At 37.5% G+C, this 22,793-nt stretch overlaps 1 protein-coding gene and 1 long non-coding RNA gene across 12 annotated transcripts in view; one reads left to right on the forward strand and one right to left on the reverse strand.

Annotated features, from left to right (window-relative positions):
* foxp1b (forkhead box P1b) overlaps positions 1-22,793 on the forward strand; it is a 577,308-nt gene that overhangs the window by 12,665 nt on the left and 541,850 nt on the right. The window lies entirely within an intron of this gene.
* LOC138763234 (uncharacterized) overlaps positions 4,639-22,793 on the reverse strand; it is an 85,694-nt gene continuing 67,539 nt past the window's right edge. For both annotated transcript variants that reach the window (XR_011357431.1, XR_011357429.1), the window contains 2 exons: positions 7,059-7,444; positions 4,639-4,773 (listed from right to left, as the gene is read on the reverse strand). This is a non-coding gene — a long non-coding RNA (uncharacterized lncRNA). The remainder of the gene's footprint in view (positions 4,774-7,058; positions 7,445-22,793) is intronic.

Here is a 22,793-nt window from a genome sequence, read left to right on the forward strand (position 1 = left end):
ATAGAAACTACATGAACTTCTAATAAAAATAGGACCCTTCTGCAGAACAAATGCAGTCAGCATAAAATAATTGCACCTAAATTGTACATTTAAATCAATCTCAGTCATTTGCAGCTGTATTTTCACCAATCTTGATGAGCAAACAGTCATCTCTACTCTGACTTGACTCCCATAAAGTTTTTACTACACAGCCAAACAATAATGTTGTGGACACACAGTGAAGAATTAAGAAAAAAATTAATGATTCTGTTGTTTTATGTAATATTATCTCTCCAAGACTCAAGTAAAATAATAATAAAATATTAAAGGGATAAAAAGTGGAATTAAATGGAAAAAAAAACAAGGCAATTTGAAACAAATAGCATGAATGATTAGTTTCCAAAAAGTAAACCCCTTTTACACAAACACTTCAATGCAGGAATATTGTGCCACACCTTCTGTGTAAATGGTATGAACATGGAATGGGGTGGGGGGTGGGGGCACGGAGAGAGAAGGTGGTCATTGCGGTCTTGCCTTTAACTTGATATATATCATACTTGATGCCACAAGTCCTGTCTCTTTTGCTCCTGGAATGCCGGTTTGCTGTGTTAAATGATACACTGGCCCAACATTATGACGGCGTTGTTTGGTTCAGTGTAAACAAGCCAAGCTGGCTTAATGACAGATCTTCTTTACGGCAGTATTGCGGGACCTCTGTGTATATAAAAAAAAAGCTAAAGTCTTCCTAAAGCGGTGTTTCAGGTGGAGGAGGCTTGGGCCTCTCATAGCAAATTTGCTTGTTTATTCCTCAAGAATGCAGATAATCTTAATGTAACTAATACAAAACCAGTCACATTCTGAAGATGAAGGTGTTCTAGTATGGAACACACAGCTTTTGCTGTTAAGACATGCTTATTTATAGATGTACCTTTAGTCAAACTGGAACAATTGCAGATTTAAGTTCTTTGCTATGGACAAGTAGCAGTTGCTTTGCCTGCATGATCCTTAGTTAATACAATATCACTTTTTTTATTGATGGGAGATGCTGGAGCATGAATATTTTTGAGTCATTTTCTTACTTCACCAGCTGAGGAGAACTTATATAGATTCTTTTGAAGGGAGTGGTAGTTGAAGTTAGAATTCTCACATTATTACGAAGTATAAATCTTAGCTTGTCATGATTGTATTGGATAAAGACTGAACTATATTGTTATTGAAGACTTACTGATGTACTTAAGAAAACTTTTAGGTATATCAGAAACAGACTCAACTTTTACTTATGTAGTAAACATTAAAATATTTTCTCAATGGAGGTGGGATTGGGTTCATAGAAAATGATTTGTATTACAATTTTCTGTAATTCAAGTCCATGTCATCTTGTGCATGTGTCATGAAATATACGATGAAAAAATAATTTTGTATCTTTTCTTTCACATAAATTTCATTAGGAACAAATTTTCATTCTGTTACCCAGATTTTTGGGTCCTAATTTGTGAATTCTGTAAGAGTAAATTTCCATTACTTGACATGCCATTACAGGTGTTTGTCTTTATTTAAAGGCACAAATGACTTTTTGTTTGCTGTGTTTATCCTATGTGTGGGTATGAATTAATCCAATACAATGCTGACTTAAAATGAATTTATATGTAACTAAATATGAAGTGCAGATGTTCAATCGAATATACAATAGTAAAGACAGGTTTTATTTTGCTTTTTGTTTGTTATGTGGCTTCAATTTTTTAGTTCCTACTTTGGTCACTTACCAACCCCTGTGAAATAAATATGAATTACTATATAGTAAGCCATTTATTACCACATCTCTGGAACTGTTGCCTGTAATCTAGTTGCAGAAAGTTTTATAATACAATTCCTGCTGTGTGAGGAATAAAAGCAAGTTAAAATGAAATATTCTCAATAAGTTGAATTATGTCTCATTTGGAAACATCCCTTATTCAGAAACTTTGTACACAAATTGGAATGGCAAAGAGAGAAGAAGGATTATGGTTGGAGATTGAGATTTTCTTTGGAATTCCAAAATCAGGCCCTGTCACTTGGGAGTCAATACCAGATTGGGGGAGTTTCTGTGGTGTTCAGGGTCAGATGAAGTTGGATAGGTAAGGTAGAGTCAGAGGTTCCAGGGTTAGAGGCTTGGGTGATGATGCCAGGTGGGGTAGCCACTCCAGGCTCTACTCAAGAGACTCTGCAGTATTTCAAAAGATGAGAGGCACCTGCAATGACGTTTGCACAAACATCTGAAAAAGATTGATTCTTCAATTGTTTAATGGAAATATTGTTCCATGATTACATTTCACTGCCTTTGGTCACAACCTCCAGCACTTTCTCAGTTTCTGAAGCCACTCCACCTGTCGAGAGGTTTATTTATTGATAAAATCACTTGCTGCATTTTGCTGCTCTATGTTAATTCAGTTAGTTTTTTTTCTTAAATTGGGCAGTGCCACACATCTATTGAACAGGAAAAATTGAGCTTAAGCTTCCAATAAGTGTTTCTTAACTATTACAATATATAGCTGTCCAGTTTCATATCAAGAAATTATTATGTGTATGTTTATTTTCAAATCATAGTAAAACTCATTTTACCCGGGCTGGTTGTTCTTAAAGTACATTTACTAATCTTTATTCATCTATGCAATGATACGCATCTGATTGTAATTGCCCAATTGTATCAGAAATGTGCTTCCAATGACGATGACATTTAGATGTTTTAGAAATCTCCAATGTTAGAATCTTTTGACCTTCATTAATGTATGAACATTGTGACCATATGTGCACAGATAATAGCTCTGCAAGTCTGTCCCAACAGTGTGACGATTCCTGAAGGTGGAGGTTCATTAGATGTAACTGTCAGCGTGAAATTCATTCAGAGTTCACACAGTACTGCCTCTGAATTGTTGTTGGCAAGAAACTTGGCCCTGAATGTGGTGACTTTGAAACCAAGAATTTATACTCGATATCAAGAAATTTTTATAGTGGATATGAGGTTAGTTCTGTCGGACTGACAGTGTAATAGGATGTAAGTCAGAAGAACAATCTTTGAAGGGTTTTTTGGTGCCCTTTCTCCAGAATGTCACCAAAAGACTGCAATCATTCAGACACGACCTACTGTGTGTTGTTAGAACACAGAGCTCTGTGTCAGTGCCTGGCAGATGTGGCAGTCATACTTGTGTATATCATTCACTCTGCAGCAACCTGAAAGACAGTGCTCTTCTTTCAAGTTGTGCAGACTAAGTGAATCTCAAAATATATCAGGTTGAATGAATATATTTTGCTGACTTGTTTGCACTTTTATAAAATTTTATTCAGAGGTGGAAAAGGGAACAAAAGTATTCTTTCTGTACCTAAAAATAACCTCTCCAGAATCAGTTATTTTTTAATGAATTTGATGATTCATGTCATGATAAGGGATGTTACACACTGTGGTTCAGTTGCATGAATGCTCGATACAAAGGATTTCATAGATATCGACGATGGCCTCTGACTTGATGCTCTATCGAGTCTAGAGAATGTTAGGCCCAGTGAAACCCACCTCAATATAGGTAGTGGTTTTTTAAAAAAAAAGGATGTTAAGTCATAGTGGTCTGCAAGACGTCTGTGCTTTTTACAAATGAGTGAGTGACGTGATTAGAGTGAAATCATTGCTATCACTTTACCATGACTGCATTGTCATGCTATATTGCTATTTATGTTCAACCTCCAAAAGGTTACTTGGATAACACAATAGAAATAATGAAACTGATTGTGTTTTAGTGCTTTACAGGCACAATAGTAAGGTTATTTTCTTTGGCTTGGCTTCATGGACGAAGATTTATGGAGGGGTAAAGTCCACGTCAACTTCAGGCTCGTTGGTGGCTGACAAGACCGATGCGGGACAGGCAGGCACGGTTGCAGGGGAAAATTGGTGGGTTGGGGTTTTTCCTCCTTTGTCAGTGAGGTGGGCTCTGCGGTCTTCTTCAAAGGAGGTTGCTGCCCGCCGAACTGTGAGGCGCCAAGATGCGCGGTTGGAGGCGGTATCAGCCCACTGGCGGTGGTCAATGTGGCAGGCATCAAGAGCTTTCTTCAGGCAGTCCTTGTACCTCTTCTTTGGTGCAGTAGGTGAATGTTGAGTAAATGACACAGTTTATTTTACATTACCATTCCAGCCTGCTGCAGGCAAAGTGCCCAATTTAAATAAGTGGTACCCAGATGGTATTCTTACGCCTCTAATTTTTACAGAATCTGTGAGGGAATCGCTGTGCTGCCATAACATCTACTACATGTTGTAGGTCAATTGGGGGGGATGCCTGTTGTTTCGGTTTTTTTGCATATATAAAACTGTCTGTTTTGTCATTTTAATAAATACAAGAAGCTTCTTTCTCCAGGGGCTGCAAATGAATTTGGAATGTAGCCCAGTTAATGAGGAGTTGGTGGAGGTGTTGTGGTTTGTGAAATACTGCCACAGCTTGCTTTCTCAGTGCAAACACATTGCTTCCTGGATGCTCTCATTTTCTGTCCCCATGCATGCACGCAGCTCATAGTTGCATTGAGGAAGTTACTTTGATAGGCTACTTCTAAATGGCTGAGACACAGTGGATTAGCAGTAGAAGTTTGCATAAAATGATTCTATGCAGGGTAGAGTGAAAAGCAATATTTTATTCAGGCTGCCTGTGTGCCTGCCACACTTCTGCACTCCCCGTCTCATCATCTACAGATGCGGCTAGCAGCCGTCTCAGGGAAGTTGTGAACTGTGTCGTCTTTGGTGTTTAACAGTCCACATCTGCTGCAACAGTCTGATGGAAACTGCAATGTGGAAATGATTTTTAAGGAAGGAGAATGAGGTCTGAGATCAAGTGGTCCAGTATGCTTTGTCATTCCCCACATTTAACAGATTTGTACAGGAACCTATTGCATCATGCTCAGTTTTTACTGAATACAAATTTTCACTTTGAAACTTTAATAAAGCATCTAAAACTTGCATTCCATTTTGAGCAGAATTCTGAATGTATCACATTTTATCTGAGTGTTTTGATGTCACATTTCTGAATGTTGCTATTCTTTGATTAGAGGAACACTTAACAGATTTTTCTTTGGTAGAGTTTTTAAATTTTTTTGACTTGTTCATATTTCAGCTTTTTCCACGTATGATTTTCAGATTGAAATATAAAACCAGTTAACCTGCAGTTGGGTTCAAACAATTTTTGCTTTATATATTTCAATATATTTCAGCCAATTGCTCATATAACCACTTTTCTCATTCACTATTGTAATAGCACACCAGTGAACTTCAGATCATTCAGGGTCTCTGAAGATTCAGCATTTAAAAGTGTGTGAATGTGTTATTTATAGTTTGTGCTGATAAATTACAAAAAGTGGAAATTTTGAAACATAAAAGATATGTTTTAAAATTCAGTATCAAATGAGAAGAACGAATAACTGTTGTATTGACTGATTCAGTAAATGTTTCCCATTATCTGCTCAGCTCATTCTTTCTAGCAGTTTAATGTGTAAGCTATTATACCCACATAAGAAATGCATTATGATTTTAAGTAAGATTTGAATGTCAGGGAAATTATGAAGGACTTGCTTTTACTATATGTGTAAGATTGAAAACAATGGAGTAGATAGGATGCTTAATTTAGGAACACATTAGAACTGTGGCTGATGGTGCTTGGTATGCTTTGTTCAGTATTATCACACAGGTGAGAAAGGGCCCAACAATTTTATGGTTTAACCTAAAAAAATACAAAAATTAAATTACTTGGTTTTTTGGGGGGGGGGGGGGGGGCAGTGTACCGTTGGTATGCAAAGAATATTTGCATTGACCGTGAATGGAATATTACTTATTTGAAGTAAAAGTTATGTAGTTCAATTTCCTGTATTTTCTTTGAATATTTTTCTTTCGTACTGTGAATAAACTTCATAATGTGAACTTTCTGTGGTTTGTTTCATTTTGGGTCTATGGTACTTTCTACATATTTGCATATTCCTCTTGCAAACTGGATAAATTTGCTATGATTTTTAAGAAAAACTGACATTCTAACCATGTTCAGAATTATGAGTCTAGTATGTAAGCTCATAAATATTATTGTAGATTTGGCATGTGAATATGGCATACATTTTTCATAAATTGTTTAAGATGAGCCCATGTTTGGTGTACAAAAGCACTTTTGTGCTGTCATTTTATGAATACTAAATGTAGTTAGAAGTTTGCCATTAGCTTTTGAAACTGCAAATAATCACATTCCATTAAACCAAAAATAGGACATACCTGAAACCACTATAACCTGATCAGTTTCTGTTAACTATTTGAGTTCTTTCTCCCTGAATGCTTGTGTTCTTTTTCAAATTCTTCAGATAAATATGCAAATAAATTTTGCAGATATATCTGCAAGATAATTTGTTAGTCTTTCTAATTTGACACACATCTTGAGGGATTAAAGAACTTGTATTAGACCAAATAATTGAAAGAATTTTTTGGACCTTGTTGATAATGAGGCAAGAAAAAAATGAAAAGCAAAGGTTCAATTTGAGAAACGTATTCTGACATTCACGAGCATTCTATAAAAGAGAACTAAGAGAAAAGCAATTCAAAAATATACGAGGCTCTTTTGTAGAAGGCTAGGAATGCTCTTTTTGCATTTAGCTAGCAAATTAGCTAGGGCAACTGATAAACACATCAGCAGGGAGTGTAATATTTATTAACACATATTTATCCTTAGTAAAATTAATGATGTCCTTGTTCATTGAATAGATATTTTAAACTGATAGGATTTTCTTCATTTCCTACATTTTTAGATAATTGGAGTTAGAAGGAATTAGAAATAATATTTTTTTTGTCATAAAAATAATCAAGCTGCTGGGACATTAAATACTTTTAAATATCTTAAAAATGGATGAGATGAAGGTTACCATGAATATCTGGATCCCTTCTGAAGAATAAAAGAAATCTTTCTTCTCCCAGAAATAGTGACATACAGGATTACTGTTGATCAGCACCTGTAGTTCTCAACTCCTCAGTTAAAGTGGCCTAAAGCATGATTTGTTGTTGACTTCTGAGTCTCACTCAAAGGAAATTGAGTACTTACACTTGTCTGTTCAGGCATTTCACTGCACGGGTGAGAATAATTAAGAGTATGAAGCCCAGGATAACAAATCTCTAGAGTATAAAGATGTTGCACTCAAAGTACTGGTAGAGGTGAGCTGCTAATTAGATATGCCATCTTTCTGGTTGATAAGATCTATAGTTGAGCCATTGCCGATGACGCCCATATAATATCTGCCGTCAACCTCTCCGTAAGGTAAATCATGTCATGTATTTCCAAGAGCATTCTCTGATGCTTTTGACAAAAATCTCAACAGAAAGTGGGATAGCTGGATTGCAACTGGCATTCCACGTTAAAGAAGTCACACTCATCCTTTTTCTCCTCTCTTATTGGCATGAAATAAGCCATCCTCTTCCCTGGGGGAATGCCTATAAAGAAGACCATAATTGTTGTAAATAGACTATTCAGCTGTAGCAACAATCACCAAAAAATCTCAACCAAGGCCATGGCTTTGTAGTTTACACGGGAAAATGGATAAAATTATGCAAGTCAAACCCCAGAACACTGGCAAAAATCCCAGACTCTCATATTTGGAATCCCGTGCAATAAAAATAGAATTTGACTTATTTGGTCACTGTAAACCACCATGCCTAATTATGAACAGATGTACTTTCAGAATGTGATCCCAAAACACTGCTCAATATTTTGGAATTTCATGGATTAAAAGCTGACTTGGACTTCATCAGTGTAAACTAGTGGCCCTGGACCTAACTGATTCACACTAGCTATCTCTCTCCAGTATACTATTAAAGGATAATTGAAAGATGCATAGCTCTGTCCATCAACTTCCTCCTACAGCTTTGGGAGTGAGAAACAATATTAATGTTTTTGTTGTATGTCTGAGACTAGCTAACTCAGCAGAGATGGATTAAATCTTGTATCCTGTTGATCAGGAATAGTTTAGTATATATTACAAGATGTAATTCATCATCAAGACTTTAAGGGAGCCAGATGGAAAAATTCAAAAATATTTCTGTTCTTCAGCACAAAACTGCCATTGAGACTTTTGATGGTATATGCTCTCTGAAATTGTTTTGCAATAAAAGTGATTAAAAACATACAAACCTGGATTGTTCCTGGTTGCAGGGACCCGACTTGAAATGTCGACTCTCCCCTTGCTTCAATATACAGTATGCTGATTCACCTGATGAGTTTTTCCATCTCTTGTGTCTCCTCATTCCTGGTCTTGTGAAAAGTCATGCTTTCCCCAGAAGAAATCATACCAAAAGTTGTTCTTTTGCTTTACTCTTGTCCAGTGGTTTTCAACCTGGCCCCCAAACTCTCATTCTACCTAAAGCAATTCCTGTGCCTTAAGTGCTCTGTGATTGGTAAAGGTGGTCGGAAGGGAAGGTTGAGAATCACTGCTCTGTACACAATTGTTACTGAAATATTTTGCTTGAGAAAAATTGTCATTGTCATTGGCCCACTTCCTTTGGAGTTATGAAACAGTGCACATAACGTGTCAATTAGGTATGATTAAAACAATGGTTTTCAACCTTTTTCTTTCCACCCACATACCACCTGAAGCAATCTCTTACTAATCACAGAGTGTTTATGGCATAGGCATTACACTGCTCTCGTCAATAGACCATATGGAAGTAAATCACAAAAGTCCGTGGTGGAATGCTGGAGAAACTCAGTACGTCTAACAACATACTTTATTTAGCAAAGATAAAGATACATAAGGAATGTTTTGTGTTGAGCCCTTCATGAAGGTATGGACAAAATGTGGACAGGCACCTGAATGCAATGGTGGGTGAGAGATGCAGGGGTAGGAGCACAGCCCCAAGGGCAGGGAACTGTATTCGAGGTCGAGGTGGGAAGGATGGATCTGTGAACAGAAAGGAAAGAAAAGAATAGGGGGAAAGCTCTTGACATAAGCATTTTGGGCTGGTTCATGCAAGGTGATGTATTTAGGAAAGAAAAAAAAATCTCTTATTACCATGCAGATGCAAGTCCAAGTGGGGTAGAGAAACAATGGGATCTCAGAATACAAATGCACTAAAAAACAATCTGGGGTTAACAAGGCCATAAATAAAACAATTGGGTTTATTTCAGGAATGATAGAATTAAAATTAAACTAAGGTTTGCTGAAGCTCTATCAAAATTTTGGTTAGCTTGTATTTTGCAGCTCTGTTTATAGCTCTAGTCGCCATATTAAGAAAAGGACAAAGACAATGGAGAGTATGCAGAGAAGAAATGCAAGGATAATGCCAGAGAAATAAGAGTATATTTTGGGGGGGGGGGGGGGGAAAGCATTGGAATTACTCTGAGTGGAGGCCTGCAAGGTATTATCACTGAAAGTGACTTGTATCAACAGCAATGAGAAAGTTGGCTGACTCCTGCATAATATGCCTGCCAGCTGACATCTGCAGCTGGAATTAAGTGAATCAATAGGGGGTGAGGTAGTGTTGGGGGGGGGGGGAGGGGGGGTTAGATAAACCTATTTGATTTCTTCATCTCCAATCTATGTAGTGGATGCATCAGCCCACAATACCAAGTGACCTGCTGCTGCCTTTTGGGAGATAAATCTCACCATCATTGTGAGATAATGTGCATCATCTCAAGTGTCCTTTTATCACGCTAAATGGGAGAAACTCTGGATTGCATAGAACTTGGCACCTCAACATTAATGAGCAACTCTAGTCCATCAGCAGGACATATTATTCTGTTTTCACTTTTGTTCTCCAGTGCAATTCTTGATCACATAGCCTGGCAATATCTCTTACTCTACCATCAAGCTGGGGCATCAATCCTGCTTCTGTAAGTAGTACATACAATATATGTGAGGTAGACAGAGCTGTTGGATCCTAGAACCAATGAATCCTGTCAAAGCTCTGCCAAACGTAAGACAAATGTCAGGTGCTAAGGGGGTGGGGAAGGTACAGGGTCCACACTGCAATCATGATCAAGTAAACAATGATAAATGGATGATGCAAATGGATTTCCCATTGAGATCTTTGCCATCACAAAAGCTAGTCTTCAGCCAAATTCAATTAAATCCATGTAATATCAAGGGACGGCTGAGTATTGGATGTTGATTCTGTTCTAAAGGACCTGTACACCATAGCTAGCTGCATCTTCAACTAGTCCATTCCATGAGGACAAGGGTAAGATAGGAGTCAGGCTTGGGTGTGGTGATTTCAGAAAGAAGCTGGCCAGATTGAACAGCATGACATCAATTATAAATGCAAGATGTGGACTGATTCAGTATAATTTTTACACCAATTATATCTTACCCCACAAAAGTTACACAGATCAAAACCCAAAATTTCAGAGATGTGTTTTAAATGTGGGATTGAGACAGAAACCTTTCTATATCCCACATGGTCATCTGCGAAAATGAGGCCATTTTGGCAAAAAATTGCAGAAACATTAACCAGGATAACAGGAGTGGCCTTCATGGGTGACCTGGAGCTATACCTATTAGGTAATTTCATGGAAATAAGCGACAAATTGACCAAATATTAAATCTCATTTATAAAAATAGCACTGGCAGTAGCAAAAATATGTGTCTCCAACAATTGTATACCTATGGGGAAAAATATCACATAAAGAATAAATATTGACACATTTTTTAAAGGTCTGGCAGCCATTCCTGGACCTGGATACAGTAATGAAAAGGAACAAAAAAGGGTATAAAAGTAAATATGTATAGAAAAACGTTTCCCCAACTGTACATACGTAAAATGTATGTAAGCTCTGACGGTGAACGGATCTGTATGTATGGAGGGGGAGGAGGGGTGGAGGGACTATTTTGTTTTTGGTGTATTAGTGAGAAAATGTTTATTATATATTTAAAATGTTACTATGTATAATTTTTGAAAAAAAAACCCTAAAATATTCAAAATAAAACACTAAGCCATTCCATTACAGTTACAATACTGGGAGCTCACCAACATGAAAAATTGCTCAGGTATGTCCTGTTTACAAGCTACAAGACAAGTCCAATGCAGTTATCAATCAGATTATTCTCTTTTATCAGTAAAATGTCATTATTGCTGTCAAACTTGCCATTCATCTGTTCACAAATTCCATTTGGGTTTTATCAGAAACCGTCAACTCCAGATCTCATTGTAGCCTTGGCTAATAGAACTGATTTCCTAAGGCGATGTGAGAGTGAACACTTAACATCAAGGCAGTGGTTGACTGTGTGTAACATCAAGGAGCCTTAGAGAAACTGAAGTCAGTGGACATCAAGGAGAGAAGCTTCAGTGGATATAATATTTTTCGTTGGTCAAAGTTGATCATCTCATTGCCTGGACATTGTTCCGAGAAACATCTGCAGCATTGTTGTAGGCCCAACTATCCTCAGTTCCATTGGCTTCTGCTTTGTAAATTTTGTGATGGTCATTGGATCCTAGTCCTGGACTCCCTCACAAGCAGATTTGTGGGAGACATTTTCCAGAAGAGTGCAATGGTTCAAGAAGACACCTTACCATTACTGTCTCTGAGGCAGTTAAAGGGAGTTGGCATTGGGAGGGAGACACAAATCCTGAAAAATTAATAAATAAAAATGGAAGCCTAGTCCCTCATCTGTTGACTGTTAATATCAGGACAAACCAAGAATGGGCAATAAATGCTACTTTGATCAATTTACCAACATTTGGAGAATGAAATGACCAGGAATTCTTTGCTTGCGAATGGCAAGATCCTGCATTACTGTTAGTATTTTGAATATATACAATATTACCAATCATTTAAGCAGAATTTGCAGCAACAAAGGCCTTGTTTTTGAACCATTTTGTAAGTTTTGATTGAAAAAACATTTCAGGAAAATAATTCTCAAGTGAAACTGTTTTAAGGAAAACTTCATTGTTTTTTTTAAAAAGGCATTTGTATTATTTGTCACAAAACTTGAAGACATTTTTAGCATGGAAATTGGAAACTTCTGATCCATTAACTGTTGAATTTAAAAAGGAACTCCAAAATTCTGGTAGTTATTTCTGAAGTAAGTTTGATTGTGAAACATAAAAAACATCTGTTTTTATTGAGTAATTCCACTGGTCTTATCGGATAGTATCTGTGAAAAATATTAAATGTTTTTGATTGGAGTAAGATGTACAGCACTGAATACTTTCAGTGGGGCTGAGAATTTTTTTTAAATAGTTTGCACGATTTGTTTTTACTCATGTGAAGTAGTCCACACAAATAAATGCAGCATAATATTTTTTCATTAATGGTTTTGGGAAGCCTCCAGTTGTTCATCAAAATTTTGAATTAAAAGTTAGTTCAATCATCTCTGATAATAGATCTGAAATATTATAGTACTTAAGAAGGTATAAAAAAAATCCTAAATCTATTAAGACATTATAAATGAACTCTGGTCATTTTCTCTGTTAAATGGTCAGAATGGTTATTTACATATGTCCATTATGTAATAGATTGACTGATTTAGCACATAATTTTTTTTTAAAAAGATGCTTATTATTTAAATGATGGCAGAGCACTGAGATGCAGTGGGATTTGGGTTATTCGCAAAAGGCTAGTAGATAGGTAGTTAGGAAAGCTAACAGAAAGTTATCATTTATTGTAAAGGGAATTGAATGCAAAAGTAAGGAGGCCATGCATATTATTTGCCTTCTTATTTAAGGAAGGTAATGGATTCAAAGAGTTCAGAGAAAGTTTACAAAGCTGATACCTCAGGAGTGGATGAGATGTCTCAGGAGGAAAAGCTCGTCTTGTACCGGCAGGAGTTCAGAAGAGTGAAAGGCAACTTGATGGAAACATAAAATTTGGAGGGATCATGGCAGGGTGAATGTGGAAATGATGTTTCTTCTCAGTGGGAGAACATGGAACAACTATTTGAAAATAAGGGGTCACTTGGTAAGTTTCCCTGCATGAACAAATCTACAGTGAATGACAACAGTTTCTTTGCAGGCTTCATTGCATTATTTAAACAATATCTCATTGAATATTTGGGGGTTGGTTACTTTGTATATTGACTATAGTTTTACAAAACCTGTAAAAACACACAATATTTCCTAAACAGCATCTTCATTACAACTGACTCATTCAGAAGTCCATTTTTTCCACTGACGGGGAATTAACTGGGACAGGGTCCAGTATAAAAGAAGAAAATCGTCAGCACTCCGGGAATTGACAACCTCTACCCCTACACATAATCCCAGCGTCAACTGACACCAACGTGCCGATTAAACCGGTGGAAAAAGGACAGCAGAAAGTCACCTGTTTCCAGTTGAAGATAGACTCTCCAATCCCTGGGGATGAGTTGTGTTCAGTGGAAGAGCAGTCACTGTCCCAGTTAAAGGTAGCCCAGTGGAAACAGCACAACCGGCTTCCTATCTGTGATATTGCATGGCTAATTAACTGGTATGCCAGTGGAAAAGGGGCTAGAGATCCATTTAATTACTCTTACTTTGCTCATTATTTATTACTGCATATTTATTTTATGTATTTGTAGTCAGTTTGTTTACATTTGTCTATTTTGCACACATTTCTTTCTCCTTGAGTACTTACAGTTACCGGTAATTAGAAATTCTGCCTCTCCTGCAGGAAAAAAGGATCTAAGGCTTGTGTGTGATGTCATATATGTACTCAGACAATAAATTTTAACTTTGGACTTTGAGGAACATTCTTATCTTGATCATAAAGGTTCAAATATGAGTCAGTTTGAAACTTAAAAAAAACCCATAAACTTTCAAGTCAGCAAAAATGTCAATATATTGTCAATATTGTCAAAAATGTCAATATCCCAGTGGTGATCTTAAACAGCTGTATTACAACTTGAACACTGTATTTCCGATCCCTTTCTTACTACTCGCCAATAAAACTTTTGAAATTGATCTATTGTAGTTCATTGCAATGACTTTGCAAAAACATACTTGGACAAAGATTGTCACAACTGGACAACTTGACTAATTGATAAATGTGAGGTTCCTTACTGTTTACTGCAGATAGTTTAAGTAATAAACAATGGTACCTGTGGAATGCTCAATTAAATAATTCCCTAAATAAAAATATAAAAGTAACAGCGGGGTTCAGCTGCATGAAATATATGTTAAATGTAGAAGAATCACATCATATAAATTTATTGTTTAATTGCATATACTAAACCATTGATGGTTTGTAGAATCTTCTATGAGCAGTCAGAACCCTATAGGTTTGATGAAGTCAAATCTGACAAACTCAGTTTTCTTCTACATTTTTTTCCAGCTCAGTCAAGGACACAGCAATTTTAAATCACTTGGACTGTCACAGTCTGAGAGGAGCGAAAACACATGATGCAGTTATCAAGTTGAGTTTTTATGGAATCCTTTAAAAATCATCTGTGATGCAATCATTTTGGCTTTAATGCACAGCAGTTTATTTCCATTTGGGGTCATTTTCCATTTGTGGTTAGAATACTGAAATTTTCACAAGACATCGACTTTAAATATTTCTTATTATGAATTAATTGGCAAATCGATTTTTGTTTATTTAAAAATATTTCCAACAATAATTTCAGGTTTCAGAATCAACTGGTGTTAATCTTCAAATGGATGAAACTGTCCATGAAAGTCTGCTCATATTTCTATTATATATGTTGTGTTTTTGGAGCATCAAATTGTATCTTGAGATTATTGGTTTGACTTGAAAGGCACTTGGATTTTTCTGTGATGGGATCAAGGCATTACAGTCATATATGCCTATAAATTTCAGTTCTTAGGTTTTCTTAACGTATTTTCATGGTGTTTCTCTGTTTTCTTGTGCTACTCTGGAAATATTATTGTAAACATATTTGATGCACCTGTATGACATTTCTGTCTGCTATTTTAATAGAGACCTTAAACCATCTAAAGTAAATAAATGAATACTTCCTCTAAATGGTGGAGAAATATATGTCATTCTAATATTTTAAGCATCTGTCCGCTAATGTTATCTGTAGATATTTCTGAGTTATAATTGCTCCCTTAACTATTTCAACATCAGTAATTTGCATATAATGCCACAATATTCCATCCACAAATCTTCCTTCCTACGAGATGGTTTTGTGCAATACTTTTATATGTCAACATTTAACATTGAAATTATCTGTATCAACATTTCTTTAATATTTTGCAACTTTGTAAATATCCATTTGCAGGGTGTTCAATGAATCAATGGAATCACTTAAACTTTGTTAATTGCCCATCATATTTTTCTCAATTGCAATGAAGCAAAGGTCAGAATAACATTCTTGTTTACCATTGTACTCTTTTAAAATGGATTCCAGGAAGTTTCCCTTAGCTTATACTTAAAGCTTGCAACACACTACCCCACCCCCATCTTCGCTTGCTTGGCACATCCTAGAATGGGGGCTGATAGTTGAAGAAACATTCTTCATTTGGGAATAAGTACAGTGCAGACTTTCCCAGGATATGACTGTAAATGTACCTGACCTAATGATAAAATGTTTCATTCTTAGTTGTTGACAAAATGTACTTGTTTTTTGATGAACTTGCTGCTGGTCTTGGCATATCACTGGATGGGTCTGGGTTTGATTTTTTTTAGTGTTCTTCTCTTTCCTCCTACCACATGTAGTCATTAACATTCTGAGATTCTACAGTCCGGTTCTTTGGAGGGGGAAGGTAAACTAGGCAGATTTTAGAATGGTGCAGAAATTACAGGGTTGTTGTTAGGGGAGACGTAAGGTTCCCTAATATTGACTGACACCTCCTGACTGCAAGTGGGATAGATGGGGCTGAATTTTTCATGTGTCCAAGGTTTTCCTGACACAGTATGTGGGCCAGCTGACTAGAGGAGAGGCAACACTGGATCTAATACTGGCTAATGAACCTGGACAGGTGGCAGGCCTCTCAGTGGCAGACCATTTCAATGTGAGTGACCACAACTCCTTGACCTTTAGCATAGCTATGGACAAGGATAAAAGCAGACAAAATGGTAAAGTGTTTCAGGGAGGGCGGAATGGGATGAGACAGCAACCAGGGAGAATAAATTGAGAACAGATGTTCATGGGAGAAAGGACAGAAATAACGTGCAGGATGTTTAGGAACCACTTGCACCAGGCCCAGGATAGCTTTGTCCCCCTGAGATAGGGAAAAGATGGAAGGAAAAGAGAATTATGGTTGACAAAACAGCTGAGGAGGGTCTTTAATAGGAAAAAGGAATCATACGTTAGATTTAGGAAACAGGAAAGGCTCATGAACATTATATGGTAGTCAGGGTTGAAATTAAGAAAGAATTTTGTAGAGGTGGAAGGGGGCATGAGAAGGCCTTGGCATGTCGGATTAAGGAGAACCCCAAGCCATTCTATTCATATGTGGAAAAACAGAAGGATGATGAGAATGAAGAAGGGGCCACATAAGGATAAAGGAGGAGCCATGTGCCTGGAGGCAGAGGAGGTTGGGGAAGGTCCTAAATGAATACTTTGTTTCAGTATTTACGAGAGAAAAGGACCTTGATCAAGGTGAGGTCAGAATAGAACAGGCTTGTGTACTGGATAATGTTATGATTAAGGAAGAAGAAGTTTTGGATCTTCTTAAAAACATTAAGGTTAATAAGTCCCTGGGGCCTGACACGATATACCCCAGATTGCTGTGGGAAGTGAAGGAAAAGGGAGCAGGGACAGTGGCTTTGATCTTTGAGTTTTTGGCCACAGGGAGGTTATGGAGTATTGGAGAATGGCAAATGTGGTTCCCTTGTTTTAAAAATAATGTAATAGGGATAATCTTGGGAATTATAGACCATGAGTCTCGAGGTAGGGGGTGAAAACTATTGAAAGTCCCTTTCCACTGGCATCCCAGTTAATTGGCTGTGCAATGTCCCGAGATAGGAAGCCCTTTGTGCCATTTCCACTGGGCCACCCTTAACTGGGACTCTAATTGCTTTTCCACTGAACACAACTCATCCCTGGGATTGGAGTGTTCTACCTTCAACTGGAAAAGGGTGAATTTCTGCTGTCCCTTTTCCATTGGTATTATCACCACGCCAATCTCAGCAAATGTCAGGAATATGAGTGGGGTAGACTTTCGGACAGTGTTCCTTTTCCTCTGGACCCTGTCCCGGTAAATTTCCAGTTAATTCCTGTGACAGGGTACCAGTGAAAAAGGGGCTGGAGAGAATTTTTAAGGATGGGATCTATGAGCATTTGGAGAAGTACAGTCTACTCAGGGATGGTCAGCTTGGCTTTGTGAGGGGAAAGTCGTGCCTCACAAATGTAATTAAGTTTTTTGAGGAATTAACAAAATAAATTGATGAATGTAGGGCAGTAGATGTGGTCTATATGGATTTTAGTAAGGCATTTGATAAGGTCTCCCAACAAAAAGTCATGAGGCATAGAACCTTGGCTGTGTGGATTAAAATTGGTTTGCATTAGTAATAGATGGAAAGTATTCTGCCTAGAGGTCAGTGACTAGTGAACTTCCGCAGGGATCTGTTCAGTGACACTGCTCTTTATAATTTTTTAAAATGACCTAAATGAAGAAACAGAAGGATGGTTAAGTAAATTTGCAGATGATATGAAGGTTGGAGGAGTTGTGTATAGTGCTGAAGGTTGTTGTATGTTACAAAAGGATATAGACAGGATGTAGAGGTGGGCAGGAAAGTGGCCAATGGAGTTCAATCTGGAAAAGTGTGAGGTGATGCATTTTGGAAGGTCAAACCAGATGACTGAATATAGGGTTAATGGTTGGATACTTAACAGTGTGGAGGAACAGAAAGACTTTGGGGTCCAAATTCATACATCTCTTAAGGTTGCTGTGCAGGTTGATAGGATAGTTAAGAAGGCCTATGGGAGGCTGGGCTTCATTAATCGGGGGATTGAGTTCAAGAGTTGAGAGGTCATGTTGCAAATCTACAAACCTCTGGTGAAACCACACAGAGTAATGTGTTCAACTCCGATCAACTCAATATCAGAAGGATGTGGAAGCTATGAAGAGGGTGCATGGGAGATTTACCAAGATTTTGCCTGGATTGGAAAATAAGTCTTATGAGGCAAGATCAACAGAGCTAGGACTTTTCTCTTTGGAGTGCAGAAGGATGAGAGGAGACTTAATAGTCTACAAGATTCTGAGAGGCATACATAAGATGGCCGGCCAATGCCTTTTCCCCAGGACAGGAATAGCAAACACCAGAGGACACATGTACAAAGCTAAGGAAGGAAGTTTAGGGGAGACATTAGAAGGAAGATTTTTCACAGAGAGCTGTTGGTACCTGGAATGCTTTGTTAGGGGAGGTGGTGGAGGCTGAAACATTAGGGGCAGTTAAGAAACTCTTAGACAGGCACATGGATGAAAGGAAAATAGAGGGTTACGAAGTAGGAAAGATATAGTATATTTTGATAGGAGTATATACTGTATATTGGCACAACATGGAGGGTTGAAGGACCTGTACTACACTATCATGCTCTATGCTCTATGATGGGATATAAATTTAGAAAGCAGTGGTCAAAGGAAATAAGATGGAGATTGCAATAATCTCAGGAATCCACATTCTGGTCCACTGTAATGGTACTTCATAGTGTCCTCCACCATGAACCTACTTCTGCAGTCCTGCTGGAGTGTTGATAAATTCTTGGGAACCTGCTGTTTCTATCAGACAGCAAGATTATCAGTCCCTTTATACTACGAAGGTACAAGATGAATCTGGTGTGTTTAGCTCTCATAGCCAGCATGGTTAGACTACAGCTGCATGTTTTCTTGCTTCATATTGTTCCAAAACTACCGGTATATGGAAATATAATAATGGTTAAAGGAACTTTCATAGAACAATGAAGAAAAATCAGACAACTTAATCACGGATTAAAATCCAGGAGCACCACGGAAGAAAAAATGAAATCTGATTTACTCTTTAAAAAAATGCCCATGTTATCTACAATGTTAATGTATTGTTATCCTAATTTTAACTGAAACTTGCCAAAAGTTTGGGTGTATGACTGGACTTTCAATTTTGTGCCCCAACCAATTTCCATTATGATGGGTGTGTCCCTTTTCCCTTTGCATCTATTGTTAATTTTTTCTCAATTATCTCCCTGTGTTCCATCTCCTTTTAAAAAAATAATTATTCTCTCCAAAACCTCTGCTTCCCTTTTTGCCCTTGCTCCTTTTCCCTTTTGCATTGGTCTCATCTTCAATGGTTTAATCTCTACCTCAGTTCCTTTCCCCACTCGCCTCTGAATTGATTTCTCATCAGCTGTCCCTTCAGAAAATGTTTCTTACATAACCATGCCCATCCATTCAAAGTCACCATCTGACACAATCTGTTTATTCTTATAAAGCTGCTCATTTCCTTTGAACTTCTCTTGCTACAACTTTCTGGGAATATTTGCAACCAAGTCAATTAAAACTGCACATAAACTACCAACTCCAGTCTTTCTCTTTTATTTACAATGAATCATGGCCTGGCAGTGCCTGTGGGGTCATAATCCACCAAGAACCAATGCCACTGGTAGGGAAGTGAGATATAAAAGATCAAAATTTCATATGGTAGTATTCTATGAACAAAACTGCAAAGACTTACGATAACATCATTTACTAATGATGAAGCAAAATGTATTTATTTTAATTTCGCAGGGTACAATATAGTGGGACACAGTAGCAATTAGAGATCAAACAGTATTTTTGTTTTACATAGGATTTTGTAGTATAGAAGTCTGGGTTTACTATTTTGTACTTTGCATCTCCCTTTCCCATTTGACAAGATGTATTACAAATTAAAATATAGCATCAGGGAGGGACAGAGATAAATAGCAGCACCATTGACATTGGACTGTGCTTGTTTTTAATTGGTATAGTTGACATGACTGTAGGTTTCTAGTCGCAGCAAATATATAATGAAACAGATTTGAAAATCATAAATGTTTGTTAATATTTTACCATAACTGAGCACAATAATGAATTGTGCTTTTTCATCAACAAAAAAAAATGCTGGCCAAGAGATTTCTAACCCAGAAGGAAATAGGCTCTGAGTTTGCAATACACTTTATGAAGTAACTTCCTCCCAAATAAAATTCCAGCATAATGTCTTAAATGATACAAGCAATCCTTTAAACCACAATACTCAGTTTTCAGTTCCCTATCAGCTTATCTCACATAAAGGCTGTAAAGTTATGAGAGGGCAACACGATATTATCTAGATGAGTGGAACAGAAATAAATCAACCATGGTTTCCACACCCAACCATTGGCTGATGATTCCTGATAGATGTATTTGGATATGTAGTAGACTTTGTGCTTCATGGATGAATAGCTTGCTGACATTATGTAGTCTTACACATGAAGAATGGACTTGTGGATCAGCTACTAGAAGGCACTTGTTACTTGTGAGGACAAATAAAATCACTGACATTCTCCATTAAAGAGGATGAGAAAAAAATTGCAAATCAAATGTAAAAGACAATTATCCCAATGTGCTGAGAAAGCATATATTGTAGTTACACAGATCACACAGATCGGGATGGTAAAGCCAAATAATGTCCAGAGTGGTTAGTTACGAGACCTATATTTTCCCAGCTGAGTTTCTGCTATTGACATTGTTCATGTGACATTTTCCTTGAAGAGAACATGAAGAGTAAATGGGTACACAGTGTGCTGAACCTAATTGAGGGATGAGCTTAATCTTTGAGGGGATGCATTAATAGCATTGAACAATGTGCATCAGGATGAATAAATTATTTTACCCATGCCTGTTTAATCCTAGGCATAATGCATGGACAATTATTTTCCCATCTTATTTATAATGAGTTCAGCATCAAGTCACCACAATTCATGGCTTCAGAGACATTCAGATGGTGACACCTGATTTTCAGATGCCTATCTCTATGGCTTGGTCAACATGGAGAAGAAGGATAGGTTCTTGACCCTCAGAGGCTTAGCAATCTCTCCTAGTCCATAATCAAATAGTAGAAGGAGGAATAAGAATTCCATTCTGGCTTTTCTTTATTTAAATTATAATACTGTCAGTCAGATCTTTCTGTCGAACATCCTCCTTTTTATGGGTAAAACACAGGATTCTGTTGACACTGTAGTTAATTGAAAACTTCTTTCGTGGTTCCCCCACACCTTGATGAAGGGCTCAAGCCCAAAATGTTGGTGATGTATCTTCATCTTTGTTACATAAAGGCACTGTTTGACCTGCTGAGTTTCTCTAGCATTTTGTGTATTTTTTCATCTTCCTCCGCCTTGTTTTTTATACTTCTGCTCCATCACCTTTTCCTCAAAAGTAGTTGAAAAGGGCTAAGTCTATATAATTGTGAGCTTGTGCAAATTCAGTGGGGTATCATGTTTTGTTGGACATCTGTTTTACACTACTGTGTAACATTTTGCAAGTGACTTTGGCAATGGGACCATTACTTAAGGAAGCAGTTCTGTGTTCATCATTTATCTGTAGTGAAGAGTGTTACTGATCCTCCTGACCACAAGAGGAAATCAGAGACTAGTTTGTGGCAGCTCAGTGGATTCAAGGTGGATGTCTCTACACGTTCTTGAGTGAGTTCTATAGCTAATAAAATATAGTTATTTTAGAAGAACTCAAGTTTCTTTATTACAATGGAAGAAACGTCATGTGGGATCAGAAGTGTGCATGGTACCAGGAGTGGAAGAAACACTGGGAGTGTGTATCAGTTGACAAACAGCAGAGATATGGGAAGTGTAACGATTCCTGATGCTGTAAATTGAACTGGAAATGTTGACCATGAGTGGAGTTTGTTTAAACAACAATTCTTGCTGTACTTGTAAGCCATTGGACTAAATAGCAAACTGGATGCATGGAAGATTGCACTGCTACTTACCATGGTGGGACGTCAAGCACTAGAGGTTTTCAACACATTTATTTTGCAGGGGCAGAAGACCAGGAAAAGTTTGATAAGGTTATTGAGATGTTTGATGAACATTGTTTCACCAAAGATAAATGAAACATTGAAGAGATACTTGTTTTGCTCATGTACGCAGCTGCAGGGAGAGAGCTTTGATACTTCTTTTAATGGACATGAAATTAAAAGCAAGAACATACAGTTTCAGGTGGCTGCACTTATTCAATGATCCGTGATCAAATTGTGTTCAGGATTATTGATAAGAAAGTGAGAGAGAGGTTTCTGTGAGAGACAGAGCTTACCTTAGCTGGAGTTATGATGATATGGCACGCCAATGAATTAGCTCTGCAGCACATGAAAAAAATGTTTAGTGAGAGTGCAAAAATGAGTGAAAACAAAAGCATAGCCATAGTGTGTGTCCACAGACATAAACAAAAAAAATGAGACATAGGAAACAACAAAAAGATGGAGAGACATTCAAGTATAGATGATGTGGCACTCAACATGCACCAAAGCAATTCCCCCGCCTATGGAAAAGTCTGTAATAAGTGCAGAGGGAAGAATTGCTATGCAAAGTATTGATTTTCTAAAGGGAAACAAAACAGAAGTGAAAGCATGCACACTGTACACATTATAGAAGAAGGTGCCCTCCGTGATACACTCTTTGTGGGCATGGTAGTGCAGAAAGATTTTAAACCCACACACATTGAACAGCCAAGCATGAACAGAGTCGAGAAGGACAAGTGGACTGTTATTACATGCAACTGGAACAAATATTCCTTTCAAGCTGGTCACAGGGGCAATGGTCAATTTGATCTGAGAGTGCGACATCAGGGCAATGAAGATAAAGCCATAAATCCATGCAAATCCTGTACAGCTCAAAGCCCACAATGGACAGAACATTGACACGAAAGGTGCATGTGACCTCAAGGTGAAAGCTAAAGATAAAGAGCGCCATCTCAGGTTTGC

The sequence above is a fragment of the Narcine bancroftii genome, chromosome 5, assembly GCF_036971445.1.
Source record: "Narcine bancroftii isolate sNarBan1 chromosome 5, sNarBan1.hap1, whole genome shotgun sequence".
Lineage (NCBI taxonomy): Eukaryota > Metazoa > Chordata > Chondrichthyes > Torpediniformes > Narcinidae > Narcine > Narcine bancroftii.